Source organism: Hibiscus syriacus, unplaced genomic scaffold (genome assembly GCF_006381635.1).
Source record: "Hibiscus syriacus cultivar Baekdansim isolate YM2019G1 unplaced genomic scaffold, ASM638163v2 tig00111715_pilon, whole genome shotgun sequence".
NCBI lineage: Eukaryota > Viridiplantae > Streptophyta > Magnoliopsida > Malvales > Malvaceae > Hibiscus > Hibiscus syriacus.
The window spans coordinates 82,114-104,151 of record NW_024063160.1 but is presented as its reverse complement, the minus strand read 5'-3'; the positions used below and the strand labels follow the sequence as shown (position 1 = coordinate 104,151).

At 39.0% G+C, this 22,038-nt stretch overlaps 2 pseudogenes; one reads left to right on the top strand and one right to left on the bottom strand.

Moving 5' to 3' along the window:
* Positions 1 to 522: 522 nt before the first annotated feature.
* On the bottom strand, positions 523 to 1,504 carry LOC120168164 (annotated as a pseudogene).
* A 48-nt stretch (positions 1,505 to 1,552) lies between these two features.
* Positions 1,553 to 21,440, top strand: LOC120168162 (annotated as a pseudogene).
* Positions 21,441 to 22,038: the final 598 nt, after the last annotated feature.

Here is a 22,038-nt window from a genome sequence, read left to right as displayed (position 1 = left end):
AACAACTCGAGCAATAAATTTTCTTAACGAGCACGAGTCGAGCAAAATTTTAATTAGCTTAACGACCAACGAGTCGAGCAATAAATTTTTTTAACGAGCACGAGTTGAGCACTGCTCAACTTGCGATCAACTCGCTCGATAAGCACCCTAGAAAATACCAAAAGCACCAAACTTCCAAGATACCAGACATAAATGGAATTAGAGATACTGGAAACAAACAAGAATCTAAAACGAATTTCAATAAATAATAATGCAACAACAATAACTGCACATTGGTGTGAGAATGATTGACAGCATTTCCTCCAAGGAATGAAACTACACATCAAGAGTATCAGGCAATAGAACGACTCCTTTTCAAGATCAAAATTAACTAATATGGGTCCCTATGAATTTTATTACCAATACGCACTATTTCAATCAATCTAGGAGTTAAAAGGGAAAGAAAGTCAAATGGAAGGCATGTCTACAAAAAAAAAAAAACATCTTCCTATTCCTTGAAATGCTGGTAAAAATGACCCAGGATTAGGTTCTGTCGCCTGCATTTTGGCTGAATTTAGCTACTTTGATGCCTGAGATAAGAGACTCCCCGATATTTGATAACCCTTTCCTACCGACCAACTTTACCCCAAAGTTGCGATGTAACCAATTCATCCTGTGCTCATCTCCATTCGTTTCACTTAACTGAATAATTTGCTTCTTCATCATCAAGCCATAAAGACACAAGTGACCGGACTCTAATTTATCCCCCTGGAACTTGGCCCTTATTAATGCAAGAGATCCAATATCATCTGAATGGGGGTCATACAATGCTGGGAAGCTCCCGAATGTTAGGTCAGGGTTCTCGAACAATTTATTCAAAATATCACACGTCTCAAAATCATTATTAACTTTGTCTGTCATATGCAACGACCTCCTTCTTGCCACCCTAAGCATGTTAGCAGCCTCTCTCATGCCACTTAAAAATGCTCCATGCATTGTGGCAGGATACTGCTTATTAATTGCCTCGCCTGCAAAGAAGACTTGGTCATCCCCAACACACTCAGCAAGAATATCATAATCATCCTCCGATGAACCAATAGCAACATGGGAGTAGGATCCATGCGTGAAGCAATCCTTGACCCACCGGGTACAAACAGCCTGAACAGGATCAGGAACCACAATACCTTCCGAATGAAAAATGCTGCGCGATATGTTTAAAACCTTTTCACAGACTCAACATGAGACATCTGTTCAAACTTGATTGCTGCCTCTCCAGCAACAAGAGCAACAAGGAGTGGTCCACCTGACACGAAAGAATAGCTATAAAATAAAAAGAACTCGGTTCTTGCACTCGGATCATCTGTCAACTGACCAAAAGTATCAATTTCTCCACCCCAAAAATTATAAGGAAACAATATAGCAACCTTATTCAGTAACCCAATCCTAGCCTCGGGAACAAATTCTATTGATCCTTCTTGAGAAGTCCCAATGGAACAGTGCAAAGAGCCATGTCCCCTCAAAACTTCGGCCCACCGGGATAAACCCTAACACAATCAATCCCATACCTGATACTATGCACGGTCCTCCCATAAAAAATGGGAAGGTCCTCTGCAAGTGCTTGAACGAACCTCTCATTGCCACCAGGTATAAAGCAATTGGGTATAAAAATTTCCTGCAAATAAATATTTTTAAGAGAATTCGTTCTAGGAAGAAATTTCTTTCTGAATTTTCTGTAACTTGGAAGAGGGTTATAACAGGCCACCGTTTGCTATGATTCCTAATGTACTTGAACGTTTGCATGTTGATTGGCGGAATTTGCTAATTTGCCAACCTTGTTTGCTGATTATTGTCATGCGTATCTGTATTCAAAATTATCAGTATATTCAGTGACATTAAGTGAAGTATATTTCCAAATTCAATTAGAATATTCTTTTGTGCTTTGCAACAAATATTGATCAGCCAACTTTTCTTTTTTGTTTAATTTGGATGTGGGTGCCGACATATTGGGACACTGATTCCTCTTTCTTTTGAGGCTGTGTTAACTCAAAAAACATTCAGCGATCATAAGCTTAAGAGATCTAGTGACCCAAATGGTGTTCAATGACTTTTAATGTTAGTTAAATTGAGCAATAAAAGAACTTCAAAGATTTTGAGAATGGAATCTCAAACGTGCTAGCAAACGGTAATGATTTTTCTGATTCTGTTACTAAACATTGTGTTTATGACCATATTAAGTATCATCCCAGGTGGTTAATTGGATTTATTGATGTCCTTGACAGTGGTGGGAGAAAAGCAACTGGAGTGGATACAAAGAGCTAGGTACTTTTAGTTACCTTTTCATTGATTTATTCTATGAATTGAATTGTGGTAATTTCAAATGGTTTCTTGCTTCAATGATCTGAAGTCATCTGAGCATGGATATGTCTAACTTTTATTACTATATCTTGTAGGTGTTGAGAAATCAGGAAGAAATGCTGAAGGAGATTCATGGTGGGAAACTTGGCAAGAGGTTCTTCATCAAGATGAATGGAGGTCTTTATTTTCACATCATTCACTTCCGCTGGAAACACTTAACATTAAATCCATAAATTATCATATAGTGTCAAATGGGATATTTTTAGTTTAGCATGCTTGCAATTGTCACCAGTACAATAATTACTAGATCTTTGAAACTGCAGTAATTTAGCAAGGATAGAGAGGAGTGCTCAGAAGCAAGCTAAATCAGGCAGTGAAAATCCTGGTTTGTATTAGAAATGGTATGGAATTCGTGTAAATTTCATTCATATTAGTACTCCTATTATCAGTACTGTTGAAAGTCCAATAAGGGGGCAGAAGGGGGGCTACAAATATCATCAAGAAGTCATATTTTGCTGCAATATTAATGCACCGAATTCGGTGCAATTAAAGTGTGTTGAAATTTTGAGATGGCTAAATTACATTTTAGTCATTGTACTTTAGGGTATTTTCAAAGATTAGTCCCTGATATTCAACTATAAATACTCTAGCTCATTTAGCTTCAAAATCATCCCAAAAATCATCCCAAAAATCATTTCTTTCTCCCAATACTAGAGAGTTTTTTTGTGAGTAGTGAGTGTTTTGTAAACACTTGTAAATTTTCTCTCTTAGTAAAAGATCTGCAGCAGTCCGGAGATGTAAGCAAATTGGCTGAACTCCGTTATCAATTTTGGGTATTATTTTTCCGCTTTTATTCCGTATTCTCACTAATCTTGTTATAATCTGGTTATAGGAAAATTATTTGTTACTCGTTTTATTTCCCAACAACTGGTAATCAGAGCTTTTGGTTGTGAATTTTGTCAATTTTTGCGAGATTACTATTCATTACTATTCACGTGAATAGTGAATTTCGTGAATAGTAAAAAATTTGTCGGCGATACGAGTTTGTCGACGGAGGTGTTATAATACACGGTGGTTCGCACAAATTGTCAGAAACGATCCAAAGAAGCCAGATTCGAGTGGGAGCGATGTCTGCAGACGAAGGGAAGGTGAAAATTGAAAAGTTCGATGGTGTGGACTTTGGCTTTTGGAAGATGTAGATTGGAGATTTTTTGTACCAGAAAAATCTATATCAACCTCTCTCAGGAAAGCAATCTGAGTGCATGAAGAATGAAATTGGGCTCTTCTCGAAAGACAAACCCTCAGAGTTATCCGACTGACGTTGTCCCGCAATGTTGCTTTCAACATAGTAAAGAAAATATCACGGCGGGTCTTATGGCGGCTCTCTCCAGTATGTATGAGAAGCCATCAGCCTCAAACAAAGTTCACTTGATGAGGCGATTATTCAATTTGCGGATGACAGAAGGGACATCAGTGGCTCAACAACTGAATGAACTCAACACAATCACAACCCAGTTGAGTTCCGTGGAAATTGAATTCGATGATGAAGTTCGAGCTTTAATTCTCTTATCATCTCTACCAGACAGTTGGAATGCTACTGTTACAGCAGTCAGCAGCTCGTCGGGAAACAACAAATTAAAATTCGACTATGTTCGAAATCTGGTACTGAGCGAAGAAATTTGACGGAAAGAATCGGGTGAAGCATCAACCTCCTCAGGCTTGCACACGGAGTCCAGAGGGAGAACTTCAGAAAGAAATTCAAATCGTGGTAGATCTAAATCCACAACGGGAAAATCAAGAACGAGAAAGAAAGATTTTACATGTTATAACTGCGGCAAGAATGGTCACTTTAAAAGAGATTGCCGAGCACCGAAGAAAAATACTGGCGCACAAGAATCTGCCAACGTGACATGGGAGACAGATGATGCCATGATTCTAAGCGTCAACAATCCGATTGAATCATGAATCTTGAATTCAGGGGCATCTTTCCACTCCACCACATGCCGAGAAATCATAGAGAACTATGCCAGTGGTGATTTTTGGAAGGTTCATCTAGCTGATGATGAAACCTTGAAGATCGTCAGAAAAGGAAACATCCGACTAAAGTTGTCAAACCAGACCACCTGGACGCTGAAAGGAGTGAGACATATTCCTGGCCTAAAAAGAAATTTGATTTCTGTAAGGTAACTTGATGGAGAATGATATAGCACAACTTTTTCACGTTGTGAATGGAATATAACCAAAGGAGCACTCGTCATTGCTCGTGGTAAGAAGACTGTACTCTCTATATAACCTCAAATTTAGAGAATATCATTGCTGCAGCAGATGCTGATGGAAAATCAAACCTATGGCACCAAAGGCTTGGCCATATGAGAGAGAAAGGGATGAAAACACTTTTGTCAAAAGGGAAGCTACCGGATCTAAAGAATGTAGATGTCGGACTATGTGAGGATTGCATCTTTGGAAAACAAAAGAAAGTCAGTTTTGCAAAGATTGACAAGACACCCAAGGCAGAAAAGTTAGAGTTGGTTCATACCGATGTATGGGGACCATCTCCAGTTCCATCCCTTACAGGCTCACTATATTATATCACATTCATCGATGATTCAACAAGGAAGGTGTGGGTTTATTTTCTGAAGAAGAAATCAGAAGTCTTTGATACCTTCAGAAAATGGAAGGCCATGGTGGAAAACAAGACTGGTTTGAAAGTCAAGCGGTTGAGGTCTGATAATGGAGGAGAGTACATAAATAGTAGATTCAGAGAATTTTGCGCAAACAATGAGATCAAGATGGAGAGAACAGTTCCCATGACACCGCAGCAGAATGGCGTAGCAGAGCGCATGAACAGAACTCTGAATGAACGTTCCAGAAGCATGAGGATACACGCCGGCTTGCCCAAATTATTATGGGCTGAAGCTATCAACACTGCAGCTTACCTGATCAACCGTGGGCCCTCAGTTCCCTTAGATGGCAGAATACCAGAGGAAGTTTGGAGCAAGAAAGAAATAAACCTTTCACACTTAAGAGTGTTTGGTTGTATTTCTTATGTACACATAGACTCTGCAGAAAGAAGTAAACTTGATGCTAAGTCCAACAAATGTGCCTTTGTTGGTTATGACAGTGATGAGTTAGGTTACCTGTTTTGGGACTATGAAAATCAGAATATCATCAGAAACGGAGATGTCATTTTTTAATGATAATGTGATGTACAAAGACAGGTCAACTGTAAAATCAAGTAGCTCCAATACTGAAGCTAAAACAAAGGAATTTGTTGAGTTCGAGGAGATTTCTAGAAATAATGTTCAGATCAATCCTGAAGCATTTCAAGAAGAACCAGGCACACCAGAACTGAGATGCTCCTCTAGAATTCCTAAACCAACCCAACGGTATTCTCTTTCTTTACACTACTTGTTGCTGACTGACAATGGTGAACCAGAGTGTTATGATGAAACAATGCAAGTGGAGGATTCAGTCAAGTGGGAGTCTTCCATGAAAGATGAGATGGACTCGCTTATGTCAAATCAGACATTAGAATTAGCTGAATTACCACCAGGCAAGAAAGCGCTCCATAACAAGTGGATTTACAGGATCAAAGAAGAGCACGATGTGAGTAAACGCTACAAAGCAAGATTGGTTGTCAAAGGTTTTCAGCAAAAAGAAGGTATTGACTACAATGAAATTTTCTCTCCAGTCGTAAAACTGTCTACAATCAGACTGATATTGAAAATTGTAGCTGCAGAGAATTTACATCTTGAGCAGTTAGATGTAAATACAACTTTCCTTCATGGTGATTTGGAGGAAGAAATCTATATGAGGCAGCCAGAAGGCTTCATAGAGACAGGCAAGAAAAACATGGTATGCAGGTTGAAGAAGAGCTTGTATGGTTTAAAACAAGCTCCTAGACAGTGGTACAAGAAGTTCGATAGTTTCGTGAGTAGCATTGGTTTTACCAGATGCCAAGCAGATCATTGTTGCTACATCAAGAGGTTCGAAAACAGCTTCATTATTTTATTATTGTACGTTGATGACATGCTCGTTGTAGGCTCATACATGCAATATATTATACACTTGAAGCAAGAATTGTCGAAATAAATTGCTATGAAGGATCCGGGCGCTGCAAAGCAGATTCTTGGAATGAGGATTAAGAGAGACACAAAGTCGGAGACTTTGATGTTATCACAGGCTGAGTACATCAACAAAGTACTTTTCAGGTTCAACATGCAATATGCTAAACCAGTAAGTACATCTTTAGGTGTTCATTTTAGACTCTCCAAAGAACAGTCACCAAAGATGGAGGAAGAACGTGCACAGATGGTGAAGGTGTCGTATGCCACAGCAATTGGATGTCTGATGTATGACATGGTTTGTACCAGACCAGATATTGCTCATGCAGTGGAAGCTGTTAGTAGGTACATGAATAATCCAGACAAGGTACACTGGGAAGCTGTCAAATGGATCCTCAGATATCTGCGGGGTACTACAAACAAAGCACTTTGTTTCAAAGGTGGAGATACAATACTGACAGGCTATGTAGATGCTGACTTAGCCAGAAATGTTGACATTAGAAGGAGCACTACAGGGTATGTCTATACTCTAGGAGGAACCGCAGTGAGTTGGATTTCTCAACTACATAAGATAGTTGCTCTCTCCACAACTGAAGCATAATATGTCGCTGTTACGGAAGCTAGCAAGGACATGGTTTGGCTCTAAAGTTTCTTGGAAGAGTTAGGCAAGAAACAAGAAAATAATGTCTTGTATTGCGATAGTCAAAGTGTGACAACTGTCGTTTTGATGTCAAAATAAATTCCTTCTTCTCGGATAATAATTAAAGGAAAATTCGTAGCGTAGAGAAGTAGGGTCGAATCCACAGGGACTTGGAAAATTCTTAATTTAATGTTTGATTGGTCTATGACAGGCGTGAAAGATAGTAGAATGGGAAGTTTTGGGTAGAATGAGTTTTAAATAGTAATAAAGACGATTAAATAAAGCAATTGAAGTAAAAATAGGAGAAATAAGGTTGTGAATAAATACTGTGAAAATAGCCTCAAGCTTCGCTTTGACTCAATTTCCGTAGATAATCGAATAAGATTTTCTCTTCAGGATTCACGTCGGTTACTTTGTCTACAAGGGCTATCCTTGTGACTCTATCTTGTATACCGAATACCCAATGCAATCTTTGATTCCGGCTTCGGTAATTGATTCTAACAACATCAATTGTTGTAGATCAATTACCGTTTAAGTTCGTGGCGTCCGACTCGGATTGTTGCTTCTATAATCGTCAATTCCGATCTCAAATCCCTATTGGTGAAGCTATCTCGCCAAGTGTGTTCCCAGGAAGTCGAATTGCTTTCTATAAGTCGAATCTTCCTCCCACACGTTTAATCGCAACAACCTCTTGACCAAAGTCAATCTTTGATTTTGAAAACTGTTTTGATTTTGAAAAATAAGCGCAGAGATTGAGAGAGATATTTCGAAGATATTAAGGGACCGTTTCAATTCTCCCGTTGGAATTGAATCATCGCGACAACTCTCGGCTTATGAAAAGTTTAGCTAAGCATGACAAAAGTCATACTTAGCATAAAAACAAAACTTGAAAATAAGAAAAATAAAAAGAACTTGAAAAGTAAAAAGAAAAGCTTTTATAAAAACTAGAGAGAAAAGAAGAATGTATTCCGAATGATCAGTTTAGGCTTACCCCAAGTGGGTATTTATAGCCTCTCAAAGCCTAAAGGATAAACAAAGAAAATAATAAAATAATACAAAAGATAATTGTTTTTAAATTTAAATTCAAACTTAAACTAGTCTCCTAATGCAACTCTGCTCGTCAATCTTCCAGAAGGCGTGCAGACGAAGTCTTCTAGAAACCGCCGCTGACTGGACCTTCTAGAAACTGCCACGTCAGACCGCGTCGTGCCCAGAGTCGTGCCCATGTCTCCAGCCGTGACCAAATAAAAAAATGCAGAATTCGCCCGTTTTATCACCAATTCTGGAAAGTAAGGACCTGCACGAAAATAGACATAACACAACCAAATCAGCAGCAATAACTTCACAAAATCGAAGAAATAACGAACATATATTAACGATTCTGAACACTCATCAAATTCTCCCTCACTTATCTCATGCTTGTCCTCAAGTATGATTAACCAAATCAGTCAAAAACTTCATTAAACGTTCTTTGTCAAGTTTCATATTCAAGAAAGCAAGGTAGAGACCACAATAACTATTGAAGTCAAGAAATCAATCAACTGAACATCACCAATTGAAACAAGTCAAGTGCAATTGTAATATCCATTCATTCATAAATCTCAATGCTCATAACTCAATACCTTACCAGGATTCACTCAAATCACTCAATGTGTTTGGGGTAAAGAAACGCTCAATGTCAGAATCGACACGATATTACCATAAGCCTGCAAGTAAATCAAATCTCCACTACTAATAAGAACAAGATGCATAAATCAAAGGGTCTTTTATTGGTTGTAACGTGGCTTAGGTAAAGGTGGGGAAAAGGCTAAATATATGGCTAAAATTCAAGGCAAGGAACTAACAAATAATAATCTCAACTCCATCAAAACATTAAGCACAACAAGATAAAAAGACGACATATCAAACAACAATTTTCTCGTCGAAATGCATTTTTTTTTCACACTTTTGTTGTTTTGTTTTCCATTTTTTCTTTCATGTCTTTTTTTTTTCTTTCGAACAGTTTTTTTTTCGAACTGCTATTTTTTTTCAACATTTTTTGTGATGGAGAATACAATGGTAAAATTATTCACTTGCCCTGAAAAAGGTAGAAAAGAGGGATAAAATAAAAAGGCTCGGGTTTATGAATATGGTGGAAACAAAGAAATGGAAATAGGCTCAAAAGTGGTTAACTAAGGGAAAATGCATGGGTAGGCTATTTAGTGGGGAAACGAATGGTTAATCCTAAGGTGCCCAAATCATTTTTAAGCATCATGTTCATGTGTAATCTCGACAGTATTTAACATACAGGTTCTAGAATGCCAATGTCAAATTCGACACACTCAATCAAACAAAATGAGAACGAAAATGATATGCTCGTAAAGGATCAAATCTCACCAAATTGTTTTCATGCATTGAGATAATCACATTTCAACCAACAAAATCATGTAATATCACAAAAATACCAACTTATCACAATCCATGCTATCCATTATCAAGAATATCATAACCTAAATAATCATGTGTTCCCAAACAAGCATAGCATTCCAAAAATTTTCACCAAGACAAAGACAATCAATGAAATTTCCGACCAATTCAACCAACACATACTAGATTCAAAGCATAAAGACAAACAAAAGAAAATTTAATCCTACACTCTACTCCCTCTCACTTAAAGCATTTTGCCTCAAAATGAAAAATTAAAATACAAGAGAAGGAATAGAGTACTCCCCTGATCTAGTGTCGACCGCGACCACGGCCTCGGCCACGATGAGAGGTGCTAGGATGGAGGTATGAGAGAATTTCTGTGATGTTTGTCTCGATAGAGTGGAGGCTGTCGTGGACTTCATCCATTTGTGACTGCATATCTGGGCGTGGTGCTGCAGGAGGCAGTGTTGGTGCTTGTCGACGAGTGAAGACGTGCTCGCTGCGAGGAGTGAGGACACCCGGTGGAACGAAGTAAGGTGCAGTTGGGGTTCCGGCAAGTAGGCCCATGGAATCCAAGCAACGCTCATCTAAAGCATCTGTAGAAAAAGCATAAGTAAATCGTGTTACATCAAAGCGAGCGATGCGAGAAGCTAAATGTGTAATGTAAGGGCCAAGGATAAGTGGGCGGTTGGATCAGATAACGATCTCAAAAGCCCAAGCAAACCAAAAACCGAGGTTCACATGCTCGCCGGCGGACATGCACCATAAAAAGAATAGCTCGACGCGGCTTAAGGAGGACGATGAGTCATTCCGGCCAGAATAGTTGTAAGCGAGGAAACGATGGATATAACGCAAGGCCGGGTCGTGGATAAGGTGGGCTCGCGTCGAGCGGGCGTTAAATGTTGGCTCGGCTAAACCCGTGAGCGCCGCATAAGCCGTGTCGGCGTCGAAACTCTGTGGAATCTCAAGCAAAGCGGTTAAATACGAATGACTCGTGACATCCGTCACAAACCCCATAACAAGATTAAATTCCGATATAGACATTGAGAAGTAAGATCCACACAGTCGGAATGAGACAACATCAGGTGAACTAACATTAAGCAGGCATTGGGGCGAAAAATTAAAAGTTGCATAAAATTCAAACACAAGTTCATAAAACGTTCCATAATTAATCATCGGATAAAGTTCCCAACCAATGGCAGTAAAGTATGCGTAAACAGATTCACGTAAATGCAATGTTTCTAGAGTACGCGTCGGAATATATTTAGCGACACGGAAAGGGCGATGTCTTACCGATTCGAAACATACCAGTTCGTCATTGGAGAATTGTAAATAGCCATGCATCGTCTCTTCGGGAGGAACTGCGTATGATCGTCCTCGACGGTTGCGCTCCGGGTTTTCGTGGGTTGGTGGCGGGCTGTCGGGTACGTCCCCTGAGCTAGGTGGATGGGTTGGCGAAGTATCACGGTCGTGGTGTTGCCGAGAGCTGGATGTCGCGGGTGATGGATCCGGGGGTGGAAATCCGGTAGTGAAGTCCTCTGTAAAACCATAGACAGGGTGGTACATTAGCAAAGGTTGAATTGATACGGGGCTAGAGTTTACCTCGGGAGCATTATCCGATGTCGCCGAGTGCATCGAGTATGACGGGAATGCTGTCCGTCGTGAGCGAGATGACGTTGCCTCAGTTGGCTTGGAGTGAAACGATGGAGATGGAGATCACGGAGGGGGTGGGCGACGAGATGTGCTTGGACCGGGACGGAAGGAGGCGGTCGGCACAAATGTCGAATGGTATGGCGATATCGGAGTCGGGCCATAACTTTGTGTTGATCGAACCGGGGGTTACGACGGTTGGGAATCGGAGTCGCTTGGCACCTCGACGAACGCCGGGGCGTTTGAGCGGCGTCGTCCTCCAAGTATGGTGGGAGACGGAGCGTTGGTGGCATCGTTTCGGTTTCGCGTGCGTACCATAGCGGGATAAGGAGAAGCGTGGTGTGTCGTAGCCGCCGGCGATGATAAGGAGGAGGCGTGCGTTTGGGGGGTTGTCGAGTAGAAGATGATAAGGAGAGGAAGTTTATGTGACTTGGGTTGAAGTTGACATTACCGTGCGTGGGAGATGAGTTTGAGTCAAAATGGGTTTAATTTGTTTAATGATAAAGTGTTTGAAATTTGAAAAAAAAATGGATAGATGGTGATAGGTTGGGGTCCACGCAATATCAAATTGGGGGAGAGGATAAGGTGGGCGGCAGAATCATCAAAAAGGGGGGGGGGGAAAGAAATATTTTGGTTTCGCTAACGTGCGCCGAGCCCCCCCTTGGGTTCTACTAACATGCGCCGTAAATTAAACGGCGTGCACAGGCTTCTCCTTTTTTGTTCCCTCTCTGCTCGATCGCGCATTGTAAGTTCCGGGTTTAGAACTTTTCGAATGGAAATTTTGCAACTCTTCGTCGTTTAAGTTCGAATAAAAATATTTGGTTTCTGTAAAATAAAAAAAAAATAATTAAACACGCCTGGTCGAACAAAAATAAAAATAAAAAATAAAAATTTAACGGAAAATAATGGGTTGCCTCCCATGAAGCACTTTATTTAACGTCGTTAACTCGACGACCTGATTCAGACTACAAGTTCTTCCAAGTTGAGATCTTCAATTAAGCAAACTTCGCTATTCGCATAATATGGCTTAACCCTGTGTCCATTGACTTTAAACCGAGTGCCCGAATTATCTTCAATTTCGACTGCGCCATGAGAAAATATTCCAGTTACTGTATAAGATCCGTTCCATTTTGACCGAAGTTTACCTTCAAAAAGTTTTAATTTTGAGTTAAAAAGAAGAACTTTTTGTCCGATAGAAAAGATTTAGAAACAATTTTTCGATCATGAAATTCTTTTGTTTTGTCATTATATATTTTTGCGTTGTCGTAAGCATCTCTTCGAATTTCCTCAAGCTCTTGTATATGTAACTTCCGTGTTTCGCCAACCGCTTCTAGCTCCATATTGCACTGTTTTACGACCCAATATGCCTTGTGTTCTAACTCGACAGGTAAATGGCACGGCTTACCGAACACAAGGCGGTATGGTGACATGCTAATAGGTCCTTTGTATGCAGTCCGATAAGTCCACAGAGCGTCAATCAATTTGAAGCTCCAATCCTTGCGATTTGGCTTAACTATTTTCTCAAGAATCATCTTGATTTCTCGGTTTGAAACTTCCGCTTTTCCGTTCGTTTGCGGATGATAACCCGTGGCAATTCTATGATTCACTCCATGCTTCCTCATAAGTACATCAATTACTCGATTGATGAAGTGTGTGCCACGATCGCTTATTATCGCTCTCGGTGTACCAAACCTGGAAAAAATACAATTATTTAGAAATTGAACAATAGTTTTAGCATCGTTGTTTCGAGTGGCCTTAGCCTCCACCCACTTCGAAACATAATCAACCGCAAGAATTATATAACAATTGCCAAAAGAAGAAACAAATGGACCCATATAGTCAAGTCCCCGAACATCAAATATTTCGCATATATGTATAGGATGAAGGGGCATTTCGTTTCTTCGACTCAAATTACATGCACGTTGACAATTATCACAAGTTTTACAGAACAAGTAAGCATCACGGAAAATATGAGGCCAAAAGAATCCGTATTCCAAGACTTTATGAGCAGTTCGTTTCGGTCCAAAGTGTCCACCACACGAATAAGAATGACAAAAATTTAAGATTGAGCTTACCTCACTTTCAGGAACACATCGATGAATTACCTGGTCCGAACAATGCTTCCAAAGATATGGATCATCCCAGATGAAGAAACGAGATTATCTCTTAACGCGGTTTACTTCGGCTCTCGTTAAATCAGATGGTAACTTCCCTGTAGCTAAGTAATTAACTATATCTGCGAACCAAGGTATTGATGTTTGCGCCATCATCAAGATTTCCTCCGGGAATTCTTCACGAATGGGAGAACCAACCGCAGTGATTAGAAGCCGGCTTAAGTGATCGGCTACTAAGTTCTCACATCCTTTCTTGTCCTTGATTTCCAAATCAAACTCTTGGAGGAGCAAGATCTAACGAATTAGTCGTGGTTTTGCCTCCCTTTTGCTGAGCAAGTACTTCAAGGCTGCATGATCGAAGAAAACAATAACTTTAGTGCCAAGAAGATATGATCGAAATTTGTCTAATGCAAAAATAATGGCAAGTAATTCTTTTTCGGTTGTTGAATAATTCCGTTGTGCGGAATCCAAGGTACAGGATGCATAAGCGATAACGTGAGGTTCTTTCCCGATCTTTTGACCGAGCACAGCCTCAACGCTTCCATCCGAAGCATCACACATAACTTCGAAGGGAAAGTCCCAATTTGGCAGTTGGACTATGGGTGCCGACACTAACTTTTCCTTCAATACGTCGAATGATTGTTGGCATTTTTGGTCGAAATTGAAGATTTTATCCTTCTGTAATAGCTCGCACAATGGTTGCGCTACTTTAGAGAAGTCTTTAATGAATCTACGGTAAAAACCTGCATGACCAAGGAAAGAACGAATTTCCCTCACCGAAGTGGGGTAAGGAAGTGAACGTATGATATCCGTTTTCGCCTTATCTACCGCAATTCCTTTGGACGAAACAATATGTCCTAGAATCAAACCTTTATCAACCATAAAGTGACACTTTTCATAATTCAAAAACAAGGTTAAATTCTAGGCACTGACGCAACACATTTTTCAAATTTAATAGACATTCCTTGAATGAATTACCGTAAACAGTGAAGTCGTCCATGAAGACCTCAATACCTTTCTCAACAAAATCAGAAAAAATACTAATCATACACATTTGGAATGTGGAAGGTGCATTGCAAAGTCCGAAAGGCATACGTCGGTAGGCGAAGGTACCGAAGGGGCATGTGAATGTCATTTTTTCTTGATCTTCAGGTGCTATTGGAATTTGAAAAAAAACTGAAAATCCATCAAGACAACAATAATGAGATTTACCGGCTAATCATTCTATCATTTGATCTATAAATGGAAGAGGAAAATGGTGTTTCCGAGTTAACAAATTCAACTTCCTGTAATCGATGCAGACTCTCCATCCATTCTGAACTCGTGTTGGTACAAGTTCTCCTTCAGAATTTTCAACCACAGTAACTCCAGTTTTTTTAGGAACTACATGTATCGGACTTACCCACTTGCTATCCGAAATTGGATATATAATATATGCATCTAGGAGTTTTTGTATCTCCTTTTTTACCACTTCCATCATTGGTGGATTCAGCCGGCGTTGACCCTCACGTGTTGGTTTTGCGCCTTCTTCGGTTTTAATTTTATGCATACAAGTAGATGGACTCAAACCTTTTATATCAGCGATGATCCATCCTATAGCCCCCTTGTTTTGGCGCAAAACCGTGATCAAGTCTTTTTCCTCCTCCTCGGATAACCCTTTTGATATGATTACTGGCAGATTGTTGTTTGGTCCGAGGAAGGCGTATTTCAAGTGGTCATGCAATTGTTTAAGTTTAACTTCGGGTGCCTGCAGAACAGAAGGTAAGATTTTAGAAGAAATCAAATTCAAATTCTGTATGATCATAATTCACGTTCACATCATGACCCTCCAACTCCCTACATATATCAAAAGAGAAATTAGTCTTTAAAAATTCGTCAGCCAAAGGATCAATTGAGTCGACAGAATTTAAATTTTCCACTTTATCAGGATATCTCATTGCCTTATATACGTCAAATTTAACGATCTCACCGTCAAACTCCATAGTTAAAATTCTGCTTCTCACGTCAAGTTTTGTGTGTGCAGTGCTCAGGAAAGGGTACCCCAAAAGAATATCGGACGATGTGCTCGTGCGTTCATTCTCCATGTCAATTATATAAAAATCGGCAGGAAATATCAAGTCATTTACTTCCACCAATACAATCTCCAAGAGTCCTTCAGGATAGATTACCGACCTGTCGGCAAGCTGTATCGAAATCTTTGTATCCTTCAAAGGATCATTAGTGACCATTTTATAGACAGATAGAGGCATTACATTAATTGATGCACCAAGGTCACACATAGCTCGTTTAATCTCAACCTTACCAATTTTACAAGGGATTGCGAACATACCTTGGTCCTTCAGTTTAGGTGGTAACTTTCGTTGGAAAACGGCTGAGACGTTCGCTCCTAAGCTTACTTTCACGACTCCGGTAAGCTTCCTCTTTGTTGTACAGAGATCCTTCAAAAAACGGGCATACCTTGGAACTTTTCGGATAACCTCAAGGAGAGGTATATTAACTTCCACCTTCCGAAGTACGTCTAATATTTCCTTTTCTTCGGGTTTTTTTATCCTTTTTAACTAACCTTGATGGAAAAGGTGGTGGCACGTCACAGGGAGATGGCGTCGGATCGTCTACTTGTTCTTCTTCATTCTCATTCTGGGATCCTGTATCATTGGTATTCTTTTCTTTTTGGACTGCTTGGTTCGATGGGATAGGTGGCGCTACTACTGTACCACTCCGAATGATGATGGCGCTAACGTTTTCCCTCGGATTCACTTCAGTTTGAGACGAAAGTTTACCTTGTGACTCTAATCTCCCAATGGTTTGAGTCAGTTGGCTCAATTGCTTGTCCATCTCTTAGAAGTAGGCTTCAGTTCGGGTCTGGAATTTCTCCTGGGATAGTGCTAACCTTTCGACAATCGATTCTAGTGATGTTTTCGGCGGGTGTTGTTGTGGTGAAGGTCTCGCTTGATAGCCTTGATTCGGTCTCGGGTTCTGCGCATAACTAAAGTTCGGATGATCCCTCCATCCTGGGTTGTATGTATTACCGTAAGGATTATAAGCTTTTTGGGGAGGTCCCGGGAAGTTTCCGACTACGTTGACTTGAGCTGTTGCATTGTCTTGAATCAGTGGACAACCGTCTGTTGGATGATCAGGTAGTGCACATATTCCACATAATCGATTTTGTCATGTCTTTCCTGCAACAAGAGAGTTTACGACTTCAGTTAACTTGTCAATTTTATTTTCCAAAGAAGATGAACTTATCTCATGAACCCTTCGAGAAGGTTCATTATTTGCGCGGAACTATTGGGAATTTGTAGCCATCGTCGATATTAAGTCTATTGCTTCAGTATGAGTCATATTCACCAAGGCTCTACCGCTGGCTGCATCGATCATCTTCATTTCCAGGGGAGATAGTCCTTCGTAAAAGTATTAAAGGAGTGTTTGTTCAGATAACCCATGTTGTGGGCAACTAGAACATAATTTCTTAAACCGCTCCCAGTAGTCGTAGAGCGACTCTCCATCAAGTTGCTTGATTCCAAGTATTCTCCTTCGTAATTCACTTACTTTTGTCGTAGGGAAAAACCTGTCAAGAAAACAACGAGTCATTTGAGCCCATGTAGTAATAGAATTAGGAGGAATATAAAATAACCACTCCTTAGCTGAATCGGCTAAAGAAAAAGGAAAAGCTCTAAGTTTGATTTATCATCGGTTACTCCCTGTGGTGTCATGCTAGAGCAGACCATGTGAAATTCTTTGAGATGTTTGTGTGGATCCTCGTTTGGCAATCCGCGGAATGTAGGGAGGAGATGAATAAGACCGGTTTTCAACTGGTATGGAGTTTCACCTTGGGGAAAATTAATGCACATAGGTCCTTGTTCAGTGGGTGCCGCAGCTAACTCCTAAATAGTAGGTTCGACCATCAGGATTGTATTACCTAAATTTGATTCTTCTTCTAGATCTGATTGTTGTCTCCTTCTTTCTCGAAGTGTCTGTGCGTGGAGTCTCCTAGCTTCAGCTTCGATCTCCGGGTTGTACTCCACTAATGTCCCCAGATTAGTCCTGGTCATAAATCAAAAACAAACAAAAAAAATTAGTAACTTTGGCGAAGTCCCCGGCAACGGCGCCAATTTGACAACTGTCGTTTTGATGTCAAAATAAATTCCTTCTTCTCGGATAATAATTAAAGGAAAATTCGTAGCGTAGAGAAGTAGGGTCGAATCCACAGGGACTTGGAAAATTCTTAATTTAATGTTTGATTGGTCTATGGCAGGCGTGAAAGATAGTAGAATGAGGGGTTTTGGGTAGAATGAGATTTAAATAGTAATAAAGACGATTAAATAAAGTAATTGAAGTAAAAATAGGAGAAATAAGGTTGTGAATAAATACTGTGAAAATAGCCTCAATCTTCACTTTGACTCAATTTCCGTAGATCATCGAATAAGATTTTCTCTTCGGGATTCACGTCGGTTACTTTGTCTACAAGGGCTATCCTTGTGACTCTATCTTGTATACCGAATACCCAAGGCAATCTTTGATTCTGGCTTCGGTAATTGATTCTAACAACATCAATTGTTGTAGATCAATTACTGTTTAAGTTCGTGGCGTCCGACTCGGATTATTGCTTCTATAACCGTCAATTCCGATCTCAAATCCCTCTTGGCGAAGCTATCTCGCCAAGTGTGTTCCTAGGAAGTCGAATTGCTTTCTATAAGTCGAATCTTCCTCCCACACGTTTAATCGCAACAACCTCTTGACCAAAGTTAATCTTTGATTTTGAAAACTGTTTTGATTTTGAAAAAATAAGCGCAGAGATTGAGAGAGATATTCCGAAGATATTAAGGGACCATTTCAATTCTCCCGTTGGAATTGAATCATCGCGACAGCTCTCGGCTTATGAAAAGTTTAGCTAAGCATGACAAAAGTCATACTTAGCATAAAAACAAAACTTGAAAATAAGAAAAATGAAAAGAACTTGAAAAGTAAAAAGAAAAGCTTTTATAAAAACTAGAGAGAAAAGAAGAATGTATTCCGAATGATCAGTTTAGGCTTACCCCAAGTGGGTATTTATAGCCTCTCAAAGCCTAAAGGATAAACAAAGAAAATAATAAAATAATACAAAAGATAATTGTTTTTAAATTTAAATTCAAACTTAAACTAGTCTCCTAATGCAACTCTGCTCGTCAATCTTCCAGAAGGTGTGCAGACGAAGTCTTCTAGAAACCGCCGCTGATTGGACCTTCTAGAAACTGCCACGTCAGACCGCGTCGTGCCCAGAGTCGTGCCCATGTCTCCAGCCGTGACCAAATAAAAAAAATGCAGAATTCACCCGTTTTATCACCAATTCTGGAAAGTAAGGACCTGCACGAAAATAGACATAACACAACCAAATCAGCAGTAATAACTTCACAAAATTTGAAGAAATAACGAACAAATATTAACGATTCTGAACACTCATCAAAGTGTTATCCATCTAGCAAAGAATACGTCTTTTCATTCGAGAACTAAGCACATACAATTACGGTATCATTTTATCCGGTCTCTTCTGGAAGATGGGATTTTGAAACTTGAAAAGATTAGTGGAGCTCAAAATCCGACAGACATGTTAACAAAAACGGTGACAACGGACAAACTGAAGTTGTGTTCAACTTCAGTTGGCATGCTAGAGTAACAAGACCATAAATGTTGCTGCATTGATCGATGTGTGAAGATAGATTAAAATCAGTCTTCAAGTGGGAGATTGTTGAAAGTCTAATAAGGGGGCAGAAGGGGGCCACAAAAATCAACAAGAAGTCATCTTTTGCTGCTATATTAATGCACCAAATTCGGTGCAATTAAAGTGTGTTGAAATTTTGAGATGGTTAAATTACATTTTAGTCATTGCACTTTAGGGTATTTTCAAATATTAGTCCCTAAGCTTCAACTATAAATACCCTAGCTCATTTAGCTTCAAAATTATCCCAAAAATCATTTCCTTCTCCCAATACTAGAGAGTTTTCTTGTGAGTAGTGAGTATTTTGTAAACACCTATAAATTTTCTCTCTTAGTAAAAGATCTGCAGCAGTCCGGAGACGTAAGCAAATTGGCTAAACTCCATTATCAATTTCGGGTATTATTTTTCCGCTTTTATTTCGTATTCTCACTAATCTGGTTATAGGGAAATTATTTGTTACTCGTTTTATTTCCCAACAAGTACTTCATACATTGATGAACCTATTTTGATAGGTGGGAGAAGTATGATGCTAAAGGCTGGACAGAAAAAGGGGCACATAAGTATGGTAGACTGAATGAACAGTCATGGTGGGAAAATTGGGGAGAGCATTATGATGGAAGTGGATCTGTTCTCAAATGGTAAATTTTTAAGTAGCCTTTATGCTGAAGCAAAAGTGCATTAGTCGATTACTAGATTTTTTTCTTGTTGATAGTTTGCACTCGTGATCTTTTTTACATCAATTTACTATCTTTAGATGGTAATGTGACAAACTATATCATGATGCCATGTTTTATCTAGAAATATTGACATGTTAGGAATTTAAGATGGCAGTTTTTTTTATTGTCTTCATGAGAATCCTTCCTATGGTTTTTACTTTTTATATTAAAATCTGTTTCTATTTACTTAAACCGATATTTGTATTATAAAATTTCCTTCTCTTTATATTCTCATATTTGGTCAGGCCATCCCACCTCAAGCACTTTCCTATGGTTATTATATTAAAACCTCTGTTCCTATAACATTCAGGACAGATAAATGGGCGGAGACTGAATTGGGAACTAAATGGGGAGATAAGTGGGAAGATAAGCTCTTTGCTGGTATTGGCACACGTCAAGAGGAGACATGGCATGTATCTCCTGGTGGTGAACGTAAGTTTAGTCATTTCACCCTATTTGCATGTGAATTGAGATGCATAATTTCACAAGGTTGTTTGGTTCAGGTTTAGGTTGTACATAATATATTAGCCATTTTATTTATCCTTGGGGGAAAAATTATCCTTTCTATTTCTCCTAGGTTTGCACTTAGCATGAGCACCATATTCGGTAGGAAAACCTGTTGAAGATTTCAAATCAATTTACGCTGAAATGAATTGTTTAATTGTACTAAGCTGTAACAAGGAACTTTGGGAAGATAAATTATTTTTCCAATGAAGCCTTCGCTCATTCACTAGGAATGAAATTTATGTATAGGTTCAAGTAAGCTTCTGTCTTAGTGGGAAGTAAACGCCAAGTAGTTGAATATTGTTCCCTTTCATGGCATAGACAATGGCCGGTAGAATTCATCAACATTGGATGTAAATGCTGAGTAGTTGTATGATACTTGTTTTCTTTTTTGGTTTTTGGCGAGTAGGCATATAGAAGCGACCTGTTTTGCCTAAAATTCCTCTATAAAGTTGAAGTGATGTGATATTTCATATTTGTGTTTGTTGCTCATCCAGTTTTTTATTTGCTTTTTTTTTTTTCCCCTTGTTACTAAGATATGCTTGGTCATACAGGCTGGTCGAGAAAATGGGGTGAGGAGCATTTTGGAAACGGGTACAAAACATTACTTCAAACCCCTAAAACTTTTTGATGTAATAAGCTAGAATTTGCAATGCTTTAACGGCTTATGTTCTCATTTTAAATTATTTTGTGATTAAACTTTGGAGCCAGGCTTTTAATTTGATCATACATTTCACTCGGATGCATTATCAGCCATGGTAGGGACTGATCACTAATGTGCTTTGTATCATAAACAGAAAAGTTCACAAATACGGGAAGAGCACAACCGGTGAAAGCTGGGATATGGTTGTTGATGAGGAGACTATGAGTAAGAGCATGCAGCTTTCGGCTTAGCTCAACAGTTGTAAATGCTTTTCTTTTTGTGTGTAAATATGGGAAAGAAGAGTAGCGGGTAATATTATTTGTAGAGATAGTAGTTTGAGCAGAAATCTGAAACGTGTTTGTATTTTTGTTTTAGGAGTGAACCTCGCTATGGATGGGCAGATGTGGTGGGCGACTCAAGCCAGTTGCTATCGATACAACCTCGGGAGAGGCCGCCTGGTGTGTACCCACCCCTTGATTTCGGGTCAAGGTGATGATGACCAATTAGACAAGCCTCCCTCTTTAAAATCATGAGTAGGCTGTTGTTTGTTTTCCTCTCCTTTTCCTTTCTCGGCCTTTATTTATTTTGCTTTAGGTGGTCCATTTCATTTAATCATATTGGTTTAAACACCAAACATGCGTTACGAGACATTTTGTATTATTTCAGTTTTGATTTATTCATTTTCCAATCATATTTAATAAAATAAGATAAAAATTTCATTAATTTAACGAGCAATTAGGTGAGCAACGAACTTAATGAGCAATGAGCTTAAATGAGCAACAAATTTTTTTAACGAGCACGAGTCGAGCAAAATTTTAACGAGCTTAACAAACAACAAACGAGCAACAAAACTTTTTAACAAGCACTAGTTGAGCACTGCTCGACTAGCTCGATAAACACTTTAACTTGGTCGTTGGAAACTGATAAATTTTTTTATCCACTTCTTTAGTAAATTATTAAATTTAGTTTATATTATAAAATAATTATTAAATTTATTAAATTATTATAAAATAAAAATAAAAATAATTTAACAACAAAATAATTATTAAATACGATTTAATAATTAAAATATCATTTAAGCATAATTAAATAGTTTAAGATTTACTTTAGTTTGGGTCATTTTAGTATGGATCTTGGTGGGCTAGGCATGTACTTTGGATGTGGGCTAGTATTGTCTATTGATTTAATTGGTGTCTTGTTTATTCATGGAAACCATTGAAATCTGAATTTATTATATACCGTCGGATCAAAAGATGTAACATTTTATTATAA